Source organism: Macrotis lagotis, chromosome 4 (genome assembly GCF_037893015.1).
Source record: "Macrotis lagotis isolate mMagLag1 chromosome 4, bilby.v1.9.chrom.fasta, whole genome shotgun sequence".
NCBI classification, from domain to species: domain Eukaryota; kingdom Metazoa; phylum Chordata; class Mammalia; order Peramelemorphia; family Peramelidae; genus Macrotis; species Macrotis lagotis.
Window position 1 is genome coordinate 31917437 of NC_133661.1, and position 12265 is coordinate 31929701.

The 12265-nt window shown below is 46.9% G+C and overlaps 1 protein-coding gene across 4 annotated transcripts in view; it reads right to left on the reverse strand.

The window, feature by feature from the left end:
* The window catches only part of LRRC20 (leucine rich repeat containing 20), a 68257-nt gene that overhangs the window by 32833 nt on the left and 23159 nt on the right, over nucleotides 1-12265 (reverse strand). The window lies entirely within an intron of this gene.

The following is a 12265-nucleotide window of genomic DNA, read 5'->3' on the forward strand; positions in this document are numbered from 1 at the left end:
GCATAAGGGACTTGCCCAGGGTCCCACAGAGGAAGTGTCTGGGCTGAGTGGGCTCTGAGGCTGGGTCTTCCTGAGCCACTCTGCTTAAGGTCCTTCTCACTCTCTCGGCTCAAAACCTTAGGCCTCCCGACTGACATTTTAGGAGGCTGCCGCCATCTCTGATGCAAACTCTGATGCAGGCGGGTTGCCTGGCAACGATGCCCCCCCACCCCATCCACTCACAGTGGGCTGCTGCCTTTTTGAGCATCTCTCTCTCTCTCCTCATTACCACAAAGAGCAGATGGGCTTGCGCAGTTTCTGATGTTTACTTTTTTAGCATGTTGATCAAGGCAGACCCTGACCTCTAGGCAGAGTTTCACCAGGGCAGGAGGACTCAGACCACAGCATGATGTCCCAGCTCCTGGACTTGTGGGCACGATCAATCAATCACCATTCATTAAGCATCCACGTCCCAGGTCCACTAACTGCTCCGAGGCATTTCCAGTTCAGTAAAGGTCATCTCTGTTGATGCCTAAGGAACCAAGAATGACTCAGAAAGAAAACTTGGGATCCCCCTGGCTGGGTTAAAAGGCCCAACTTCAATGGCTTTGGTGTCATTCCCTAAGAAAGCTGGTCAGACAGAAATCAGAATCATGAAGCTCCTCTTTCTGTCAACAGTCAGTAGAATGACAGTTCTGGATGGCCAGGCACTGTTGGCTTTTCTGGTTCCTCTGAATCTGGAGCATGGAGAGGTTCCATGACTCAGCCAGGGTCTCACAGCTCCAAATGAACGATTCTCAACTATCCCCAGCCTGGCTCTCTTCTCACCACGCCAACCATAGCCTGGCAGCCTGGCCTTGTCAAACTCTCAGAAGAGCAGGTGAAATATCTTCTCCAGAAACTTCCCAAGGATGCTTCCAAGGTTTCCCACTTGTGCCGGGTTGGGAAACCATAATGGTTTTCATTAATGTGATCTCTTTGGATGCATGGGCTCTCTGTATCATTTACCATCTCCTCCCACATCACTCTGTGACTCAGAAGGCTCTATCGGGCTCCTTCCCAATGTGCCAGGGCAACAATGCACTTCTAGCAGGGCTGCTGGCCCTTCTTGGCATTTCCAGGGCTTGGCATAGAGCCTAGCTGATGGCAGGTACTTAACATTAGCTTCCTAGAAGACTGAAGAGCAGTCTCCTGAAGAAGGAAACCTGCCTTTAGTCAGAGCCTATGACCCTTCACACCATCAGGATCCAGGCGCTCTGCTTCTTTCCAGTTTACAGACTGAGACAGACAAACAGAGTTCCTAAGGGTCTGAGGCTGGATTGGAACTCAGATCTTCTTGACTCCAGTTGCCGAGCATCCAGTTGACTACAGTTGGGGCCTCGACTAGCTCTCCTCTCACTCTAATGAACTCCTGAAATCAGCTTCCAACCTTATCATTCCCTCCCCACCCCCTGCTGCTCTCTCCAAAGTTACTAATGGTCACTTAGGTGCCAAAGCCAAGGCCTTTCTCCCTCCTTATTCTCCTCAGCCCTTGACATGGTCGGTCACCCTCTCATACTTCATACTCTCTTCTCTCTTCTTTTCAGGTCACCACTCCCTCTCTCTCCTCTCCAGCAGCTTCTGCTCAGTCTCCTTTGCTGGGTTCTCATCCAGATAATACCCCCAAAACCCAAGGTGTAGGTGTCCCCCAGGGCTTTGTCCTGGCCCCTCCTCTCCTCTCCCCCTTCCCTCTTCTCCTCTCCTCTGCTCTTCCTCCTCTCCCCTCCCTGACTCTTCTGTCACTATTGCTTTCCTTGGTCACTCATCTCACCAGCTCTCATGGATTTAATGATTCTCAAGCCTGCCTTTCTTGCCCCACTCTCTCCACTGACCTCCAACTCCACACCTCTGGCTGCCTTTCAGACATCACAAATTCAATACACCCAAACCAGAACTTAGGAGCTTTCCCCCCTAAGCATCCCCATCACCTTCCCTATGACTGTGGAGGGCAGCACCATCTTGCCAGGCTCCCATGCTCCCAACCAAGAAGTCAGTCTAGACTCCTTACCATCTCTTGCCCCCACACACATCCAAGATTTGGCCAAGGGTTGAGGATTTCATCTTTGCACCCTGTCTCGAACCTATCCCTTACTCTTCTCTAACACAGGTCCCCACTCAGTGCAGACCCTTACCACCTCACTCTTAGATGACTGATCTCACCTTTGGGGAGTCTTTCCCCATTCCAATCCATCTTCCATTCAGCCTCCAAAGGGACAGAATCAACCCTCGGCTCTGACTGTGCCCTCCCCTCCTTAATAAGCTCCTAAGTCTGAGGCCCTCCTTAAGACCTCTGGGAACACATTCAAAATTATCTCACAGGGGTTTGAAACTTCACAACCTGGTCCCACCCTGTCTTTCCCTTTCCCGCTCTTGCACTCTGTCCACAGTCAAGGGCCATCTCTCTGGCCATCCCCCATGCTAGCAATGCCCACCCTTTTCTACTCCCATTACTGACCTCCCTGGCTTCCATTAAGTCCCAACTAAAACCTTACCTTCAACAGGAAGCTTTCCCCAGCCTCTCAACTCCAGCACCTTCCCTTTATTAATCATTTCTTATTTAGTGTGTGTTTGCTTGCCACCTCCATCAGATCATGAGTTCCATGAGGGAAGGGGTGGCCTTTTGTGCATTTTAGCGAATAAATACTTTCAAAGTGACTAAGTTTGAAAAGTTCCAATAAAGCCAGATTAAAGAGGCCCTTCAATGCTACAGTGGCAGGAATTTATCACTTATCCTTCAAGCAGGAGGCTGGGCTAACTAAGCTGGGTCAAGGAATTCACCTAAAGATTCCTCTTTGGAAGCCATCTATGGTGTCATAGCAAGAGTCACATATCTGGAAACCAGGATAGTTGGGCCCAAACCAGAGTTCTGAAGGGCTCACTGGCCCCTCCTTAGGGTCTCTACTGCTTACCATCTCTAGGAGTCCCAAACCCACTAGGCCTCAGTTTCCTTGTCTATAAAATGACAGGTTTGGACTGCATGACCTCCAGGAGCATTGAGTTGTTGAGGAGTCTTCACAGGAGTCTGTCTCTCACCTGCCATCTTCTAAAGCCCCCTTAGTGCTATGAGTGGGGGGAGTGACCAGGTCAGAGAGTCACTGGGTAGAGCGCTTGGGCCTCTGTGTGCAGGAAGGCTCAGCCACGGGGCAGTTGCTCCTGCCGTTCCCCAGGCTTCTTCCAGAGACTCTCATTTCCCATCCTTACTTTATCTTAATTGCCTCTCCACATCCTAATCGTGCTCCTTTGCAGAGATTTGTGCCTTCTCCCATCAGTCCCATGGGGCTGATTGGCATGTGCTCATGTGCTCTGTATTTGCATATATTTACCACACACCCCAGTGGATGGAAGTCTCCGTATTTTCCATGAATTCTAAAAGCCATCTGCAGTTTGAGAGGAGGAGACAGAAAGGCTCCTCCCACTCCCACAATGGCTGGATGATAGGACAAAGCTGTCCTCTCCTTCCTGAGTGACCTTGGTCAAGTTTCTATGGTCCTCTCCCACTCCTGAATTAGGGCGGCAGTTGGCACCACTGTGGCCAGAGGATCAGGCCCGGAGTCAGGAAGACTCATCCCCTTGAGTTTAATTCCGGTCTCAGGTTCTATTAGCTGGGTGTCCTTGGGCAAGTTGCTTCACCCTGTTTGCCTCAGTTTACTCATCTATAAAATGAGTGAGTGAAGAAAATGGCGGGGCGGCTAGGTGGCTAAAGCACTGGCCCTGGAGTCAGGAGTACCTGGGTTCAAATCCGTCCTCAGACACTTAATAATGACCTAGCTGTGTGGCCTTGGGCAAGTCACTTTAACCCCATTTGCCTTGTAAAAACCTAAAACAAAAGGAAATGGCAAGACCTCTGCCAAGAAAACCCCAAATGGGGGCAGAGAGAGTCAGATATGACTGAAAGGACTCAACCACAACCACTGCACTATTGTATAGATGGGTGATGAGCTAAGTGGAATGAACTTGCAGGACTTCCCATCCCTCCCACCAAGGAGAGGTGACAGGCCTCTGGAAGGGGAGGGGCTGCACAGGGATAGGAACAACTCTCCCTGAGGAGGTCTACAGTGGTGTTGAACCAAGAGCAGGGAAGAGAAGCCCCAAGCATGTTCTGATCCTTTTTTAGAAATGAGCATCCTCCTGGAGAGTAAACTCCACATAGATGCAAGCAATTGCCCACCCCTTGGAAATTTAAAGACAAAATTGTCTTTAAAATGGCAATAAAAAGGCCCAAAGGGCAGTAAAACTCTACAACCCTTGTGATCCGGCAATACCACTGCTAGGGCTGTATCCCAAAGAGATCACAAAAAAAGGGGAAGATTCACACATTCAGAATTATTCACAGCAGCTCCTTTTGTAGTGACAAAGACCTGGAAATTGAGGGGATGTCCATCCATTGGGGAATGGCTGAACAAACTGTCCCATAGGAATGCAATGGAGCACCACTGTTCTGTAAGAAACTAGGAGTGGGCGAACTTCAGAAAAGCCTGGATGGATGCTGGCTGAAGTCAGCAGAACCAGGAGAACATCATCCATAACAACAACACCACCAGAGGATGAACAATTATGGTAGACACAACTCCTCTCTAAAATTCAGTGATCAAGGATGATTTAAAAAAACTTGTAGGGCACCTAGGTGGTACAGTGGATAGAGCACTGGCCCCGGAGTCAGATGTACCTGAGCTCAAATGTGGCCTCAAACACTTAATAATGACCTAGCTGTGTGGCCTTGGGCAAGCCACTTAACCCCACTGCCTTGAAAAACCCCCCACTAAAAAACAAACAAGCAAACAAAAGACTTAGGATGGAAAATACCAGACACATTCAGAGATGCAGACCAAAGCAGACTATCTTCACTTTTTAAAACTTGTTTTATGTTTTTTTCTTTCTCAAGGGGTTTTTTTCCCTTTAGTTCTGATTCTTCTTTCACAACATGATCAAAATGGAAATATGTTAAACATGACTACCCATGTATAACTTATATCATCAGATTACTGGCTGTCATGGGGAGGGAGGAGGGAAGGGAGGGAGGTAGAAAAATGTGGAACTCAAAAGCTTAGAAAAAGAATATGTAAAGCTATCTTTGTATGAAATTGGAAAAAATGACATTAAAAAAACTTTAAAAAATAAATACACATATACGTAAAAGGTTGAGATCAATTTGAGTCAGAATTTTGGCCCATTCAATGACTATGCCGATAACTATACATAATGAGAAATTACCTTTTACCTCATTTTCCTGTGTCTGCCTGATTAGGATGAAGCTCTAACAAATATTTTCCTTTCAATACCTATGCTTTATTTTCCACTATTATAAAACCAGGACAATGGTATCTGAGCTACTTCCTTCACTCAGATTGTGAAGATGAAACAGACAGTCCTTTGATTATCTTGGTATTTATTAACTTTGTACCATAGAGACTTTCCATGGTCCCTCCCCAATCAGAAGGTATGTTCTTTAGGAGCAGGGATTGATTCCTTCTTTGTTTTTCTATCTCTAGACCCTGGCACCCTGCCTGGCAGCCAGCAGGGGTTCGGGTGCTCAATACTTGTTGATTGATTAATAGAAGACTGTTTTGCTTGGCTACATGTATTTAATAGGATTTTTCTTTTCTTTTTTTTCCCCAGTAAAGAAGGGATAGATGGGAGAGAAAAATAAGTGGTTGTTAATTAGAAAAAAAATCCACTTAATCAAAAAATAAAAAAAGAAGAGGCCTTTAGAAGAAAGACATAAGGTTACCTCAGGGCTATTCTCACTATATGAATCTGAGAAGTAATTGTAGCCCTGCTGAGAGAGGCAGCTTGGATTAGAGGAAAGAACACCGCCTAGGAAGCTGGAAGCCCAGAGCTCTCCACACACAATCACAACTTTACATGGAAAATAACCATGAATTTTCCAGTGTGAAGAGACAGTGTGTTGCTATGGGAAGATGATGGAGTTTGAGTCAAATTCTGCTTTTGTCACTTCCTGTGTGACCTTGGGCAAGTCACTTCCGGGGGTCTCATGGTTTACCAAGTCCTAAGGGTACAAAGAAAGGGAAAAAGAGTCCCTCATTTAAAGGAGTGTAGTGAGTGAATAGATCTGTACAAACAAGAGCTATCCACAGGATGAATCAAAGGCAAGCTTGAAGGAGGGCTTGAGCATAAGAGGAGTGCAGAAAGATTTCTCCCAAAGGTGGGGCTTGAGCTGAGACCTGAAGGAAGAGTTGGGGAAATCAAGTACAAATTAGGGACAGAAGTCAAACCAGACAAGGGCATCAGAACACCGTAAGAAGGCTAACGGACATGGCAGTGCCATCATTCGGCTCCAAGGGTTCCCCATGGTGAAAGCCATATCCGTGTGCTGCCTGGATATACACAAAGAAGTTGAGATGTGGGTCTGGCTCAACAAACTCCTAGGCATCCCATTTGGAATCAGGCCCTGTAAGCCAGATGAGGAAAGAGGGAAACCAAGACCATCTGGCTATCACTGATAGCCAACAACGAAGGTTCAAAACTAAGAGGTCATTGACACCAGCTCTTGATGACTGACATTACCCAGCCTTACTCAGTTCTGGCAATTAGATGGGCCTCCCCCACCTCCCCACCGGGTTTGGTCAATGAGTTGTGGCTCACTAGAACCAGAGTCAGTCAGCCACCTGACTTTTGCTTGGCCAGATGAAAGAGAAAGGTAGGGTCTGGAAGGAAGACTGTGGAAAGACTTGCATGAACTGATGCAGAGTAAGGTGAACAGAACCAGAATACTGTACACGCTAAGAACAACATTGTGAGAGGGTCATCTATGATGGACTTGCTCATCTCAGAAGTTCAACAAAGACAATTTTGAAGGACTTTTGATGGTAAATACCATGCACAGCCAGAGAAAGAACTGTGGAGTCTGAATACAGACCAAAGCTTACTATTTTCAATTTTCAAAATTTGTTTTATGTATTATGTTTTTTTCCCCCTCTCATAGCTTTTTCCTTCCCTTTTTGATTTGATTCTGTTTTCATGACTTCATTAAATAGGGATATATGTTTAACACAGTTATACATGTAAAACCTATATCAGGTTGTTTTCTGTCAGAGGGAGGGGAGAAGGAAGGGAGAGGAAGAAAAATGTGAAACTCAAAACCTTGCAAAAAATTGGTTTTTGAAAATTATCTTTGTATATAATTGGAAAAAATAAATAAAATTTAAACAATAAAGGAAAATTAAAAAATAAAAAAATGAAATAAAGGTCAGGTGAGCTGGGTAACCACTTCATGGAGAATTGCCAGTGGTGGCTAGGCCCATGCTATTAATGGTCCATCCTGTCTGAAAAAAAATCTATTTTGCATTTAGGAAAAGAAGTCAAAAATTAAATTTTTATTTCACAATGAGATTCTGGGGACATATGCACTCCCAACTGGAATCTAGACTCAGGCAATTCTACTATGGTGCCCACACACTAGAACACTGCCCACCAAGGCAGCACACTAGCATTAGGTCGTCTCCATGCCAGGCCTAGCTCAACACCTGATTAGCTGTGTGATCAAAGGTACATCATCATTTACCTGCCTGAGCCTCAGCTTCATCCTCTGTAAAATAGAGGGATGCCAATTTGTGCAAACCTACCCCACAAAACTGCTGTTCCTCCTAGGGCTTGACAAGCTTCAAGATCTGTAGAAATGGGTGGGATTATTTGGCCTATATCTTCCTACCATGGAAATGACATCTGTCCTTGCCAGGGTTCCCACCCATTCTTGTGCAGAGTAGGACTCACTTGCTTGAAGCTGAAATGGGGGAGCAGGTTCCTCTCTATGCTACCATTAGTATGGCATTCCTGGGGGACAGGAGAGACTGAACAAGGAGAGATACTATCCATCAAGCCCTTGCTATTCCCTTACATTGTGTGAGACCCTTCAGAGAAAGAAATAGAAACAAACACTCCCTGTGAGCAATAATAAGCCCATTTTGGGAGGAAACAAGAGCAGGTAGGGGAGACCCAATGGCTTCCTGCCAAAGGCCATGCCCAAGCAGAACCTCAAAGGCTCTGAGGCAGAGGACTTCAGGCCAGGGCTCAGAAGGCCAAACTGAGCATTTTTAGATTTGAGTCCTGGAGGTAACTGGGGGTCAGTGAAATGCACTGACTAGACAGTTGGGGGTGGGGAGTAGACACTATCATTACCATCATCCCCATCATACAGCTGAGGAAACTGAGGCCGAGAGAGCAGAAGCCTTGCCCACATCACACAGCTAGAAAGTATCTGGCGGGGGGGGGGGGGGGTTCTTTCTACTCCAGTTCGCAAAGGCCTTTATAAAGAAGAGGAAAGCCAAAGATCAAGTGATTTGTCCAGGGTCACCCAGTCGGTAAGGATCTCTGAACTGAGCAAGAATCAAAGATTTAGCAGAGGGTCTTAGAGGTCTTCCGGCATAAACCCCTCACTTTACAGATAAGGAGCCCAGAAAAGAGAGGTCACTTGTCCAAGGTCACAGAGTTGGCCAGGGGTAAAAACTCAGATTTAAACCAATGTCATCTGACTCTGTTGACTCTGAAGACAAAAAATTGAGGACCACAATCATTTCACAGTATCTGGACATTATTGTAGAAATTCCCCAGTCATCAGATGGCCTTGCAGTACAAAGTGAGGACGAATCACATGAATAATGAACTTTGTAGAGGAGATCCTTTCAGCCACTGTTTTAAAAACCCCTCATCCTTGGCTGGGAGAGATCTGCAGCCTGTTTGAAGGTGCTCCAAGTCCACTCTTGTCCACAAGGAGTTCGTTCACAGATGGAAAGGATTTGGCCACCTCTCCCTCCCTCTTGTCTTTGAACATAGAACATCCTCTCAGTCTGACAAACCCTGCTAGCTGCAAGGCAGAAATTCCTCCAGAAGATCCCACCTTCCATCTGGAACAAGTCTCTCCTCCTCCTCCTGTAGAAGGTCTGGCTTCACTCACCTAAGTTTCCAGAACATTGCCCATCAGCCCCATGCTCTGTGGCACCCTCAAAGTTAGACAAACCAACCTATACCCTAGGAAGCTGAAGTGTCTTTCTCTTTCCACTTTCTCAGCATTCAGATAGGATTCTCTGCTTCGGTCTGGTGTTCTTTCTTTGATCCACAGTTGTGGGACCCTGCTGAGGCTCTTCCCAGGAGCTGCCTTCTACTGGGGGAGAAGATTCCGGGACAACACCATGGTAATGCCATCCCTGGACAAGCTATAGGAACTCTTTCCTAAATGGAGGAGCTTAGAGGTTGTGCTCTTCCCTTCTCTGGGCCTGGGAGGGGGCCGGGGTGATACCATTACCATTAATCATCCTGCACTCTAACAATTTTTCTGGTCTAGACACTACCTTCTTTTTTTTTTTAATAGGAAGACTGAAAACTTTATGAATTGTCTTTGAGGGAGTCTTGTCAGTGAATTTAATTTTTCTTCTTTTTTAAAAAAATTATTTTTTCCAATTATAGGCAAAAACAATTTTAAAATTCATTTATCAATAACATCTCACAAATCACCCTAGCAGGTGGATGGTAGGTTTGTTCCTATTTTAAAGATGAGAAAACCAAGGCTGATAAGGGTGAAATTGCTTACTCAGCATTACACAGATAATTAACTAACTTATGATCCAAACTCAGGTCTTCCTTTTTTAGTTTATTTATTTTTGTGCAAGGCAATGGGGGTTAAGTGATTTGCCCAAGGTCACATAGCTAGGTAATTATTAAGTGTCTGAGGTCGGATTTGAACTCAGGTCCTCCTAACTCCAGGGCTGCTGCTCTATCCACTGTGCCACTTAGCTGCCCCAGAACTCAGGTCTCCCTAATACCAGGTCTTATGTTCCATCTACTGAAGCACCTACCTGCCTAAAAGAGAGACCATGCTCAAGATATAAAGCAATTTTAGTTGTCTCTGTGGTAGAGCACCAAGAACACTGCCAATGCAACAATTCAATGACCTAACAGTAAAGGAGGCTAATTTCCTAATCCTGAAAAACAGTGGGCACCCCCCCCCAGTGAATATAAGATGAAGCAGCAGGATTGCAGAGAACCACCAAAGGCTGGCCAAGAGATTCTACTCCACCTTCCCTCTCCCAGAGCCTTGGAAAACCAAGAGGCAGAAGGTGGTGGCTTCTACAACAGGACTCAGCTAGAGATCTGAGGAATGGAGGAGCTGGGGGACAGCAGGCAGGTGGGCAGGGGGAGGTGTTCCACTCGGTCTAAGGGAAGCCCCCAGCATCCAAAAGTCCCCTCAGGCATAGACTGAGGCTGGTCAGGAGAAGGGAAAGATAGCTTGTAGGTCTATCCACGCAAAACTCCTCTGAAAGGGAAAGAGTCAAAAGGGGAATGAAAAGGAGCCACCAAGGGGAGGAGGGGGGCACTGAAATAATCAAAGGCCTAACTACCAAACAAAAGATCAAACTACCAAAACGCTAAGTATGTGACTATTACTACCTCATGTGATCCTCACCACAACCCTGGGCAGCAGGTGCTGAGAGAAAGAAACAGGCAGGTAAAGCGTCGCCCAGCTAAGCGTGATTTGGCTCAATCTGTACTCCAGGCCCAGGGCTCAGGGCACTGTCACTGAGCTGCCTTGAAAAGCTTCTCTAATGGAGAAGGAGCACTCTTCCTTTCTTAAGCCAGCCCCTTGCACTCTTTCCTGGGGGGGGGGGGTGTCCTATACATATAATTTATACATATAGATGGAACCCTGCAGTTTCTATCATGACTTTCTTTTAAAATGGACTGGTTCCAATTAACAGCCTCTATCCCAAAGACCCCAGGCCCCAGAATAGGCTCCACATACGGGACTAGGCCCCTGCAGCCACCACAAGTGGATGACCCAACAGCCCCAAGTGATCAGGGGTGGAAAGCGTGCAATCCTCTCAGAGCATTTCCCCTGTACCACCGTCCAAACTGTCTCTCTGGAGAAAGAATCTGATCAATTCATTAATGTGAAGATAATGAGGCTTAAAGCTGCCTCTCTCTGGACCACTGACATTTACAAAGAGAACAGAGCCTAAAGTCAAGGGAATTAGCCATAATTAGGGTTTTCAGACATCAGGCAAAAATGAGGCAAATATGGAGAGAGCATTTGGGAAGAGGCAGACAGTCCTGGCACAAGGCCCATGATACAAGGCAGCTTTCACCGTCTCCTACTGCTATTCCAAATAGAGAGCCAGGTACAACTTCACCTATCTTGGCCTCTGCTTCCTCATCTAGAAAATGAAGTGTGTGTGTGGTGTATGTTTGTAATGTATGTGTGTATGTGATGTGTGTGTGTGGCATGCAGGCATGTGGTGCATGTGTATGGTGTGTGTATGTGTGTGTGGGGGTGTATGTATGTGTGTGACAGAACAACTTGGTACAAGGCAATAACCGCCACCCATGGTCTTGAGCTGTGGCTGTCTCCATGGACCCTATCAACTAATGCTGCTCATGGGGTTTTCATGAGTGGGGGGCCCTTTCCTCCTCTGGTAGGGTAAGGCAAACAGAAGTGAAGTGACTTGCCTAGGGTCCCCCAGCTCTTATGTATCTGGGACCAAATCTGGACTCAGGTCAGTCTGATTCCAGGCCCAGGTGCCCCTACAGACATTCTCTGTGAATTCCTTGAAGAAAGGGGTCATTTGACTCCTGCCACTGCATCCTGAGCATCCCACTCAGTGCTTGGAACATGTGTTCAGGCTGAACTGGACAGAGGCGACAGTGGTAGACTTGTAGGTAGAAGGACTCTGGCTCAAATCCTGCCTCTGACACTTCTTAGTTGGGCAGTCCTGGACACATCACCTCATCTGTCAAATCTATGCCCACTCTCAATCTGGGGTCCTCTGCATCCCAAGCAGCACCTGCCTTCTGGCTGCCTCATCCCTCCCTACAGAGCAATAAGCAAAGGCCTGAACAAGGGCCATGGATGGCCCAGCCGGAGGATGGAAACCCTGCAAGTGGAACTGAGGGCAGGGGTTGCAGTGAAGCCAAGGTCCAGGAGTCGGGACCCAGGTTCGAGTCCCAGCTTCTTGAACACCTACGTTCAGTGGCCACAGTAGAGAAAGGCTACATACAACCCCAGTCCCCCAACAGTGGTGGTGAATTCAAATGGGGCAGCAGAAGAACGACGCCAATTGGCAGAGACAGCAGGGTCCATGCCAGGCCTCCCAGTGCTAGGGCCATCCCCATCTAGGACATGACCTGAAGCTCCAAACCTTACATGGGCCAAGGCCCCTTCACAGAACAAGTTTGAATGGATGCTGTAGAGGAGCCTTGGCCTCCAGGGCTGACTCCAGAACAGAAGGGAGCACCCCCT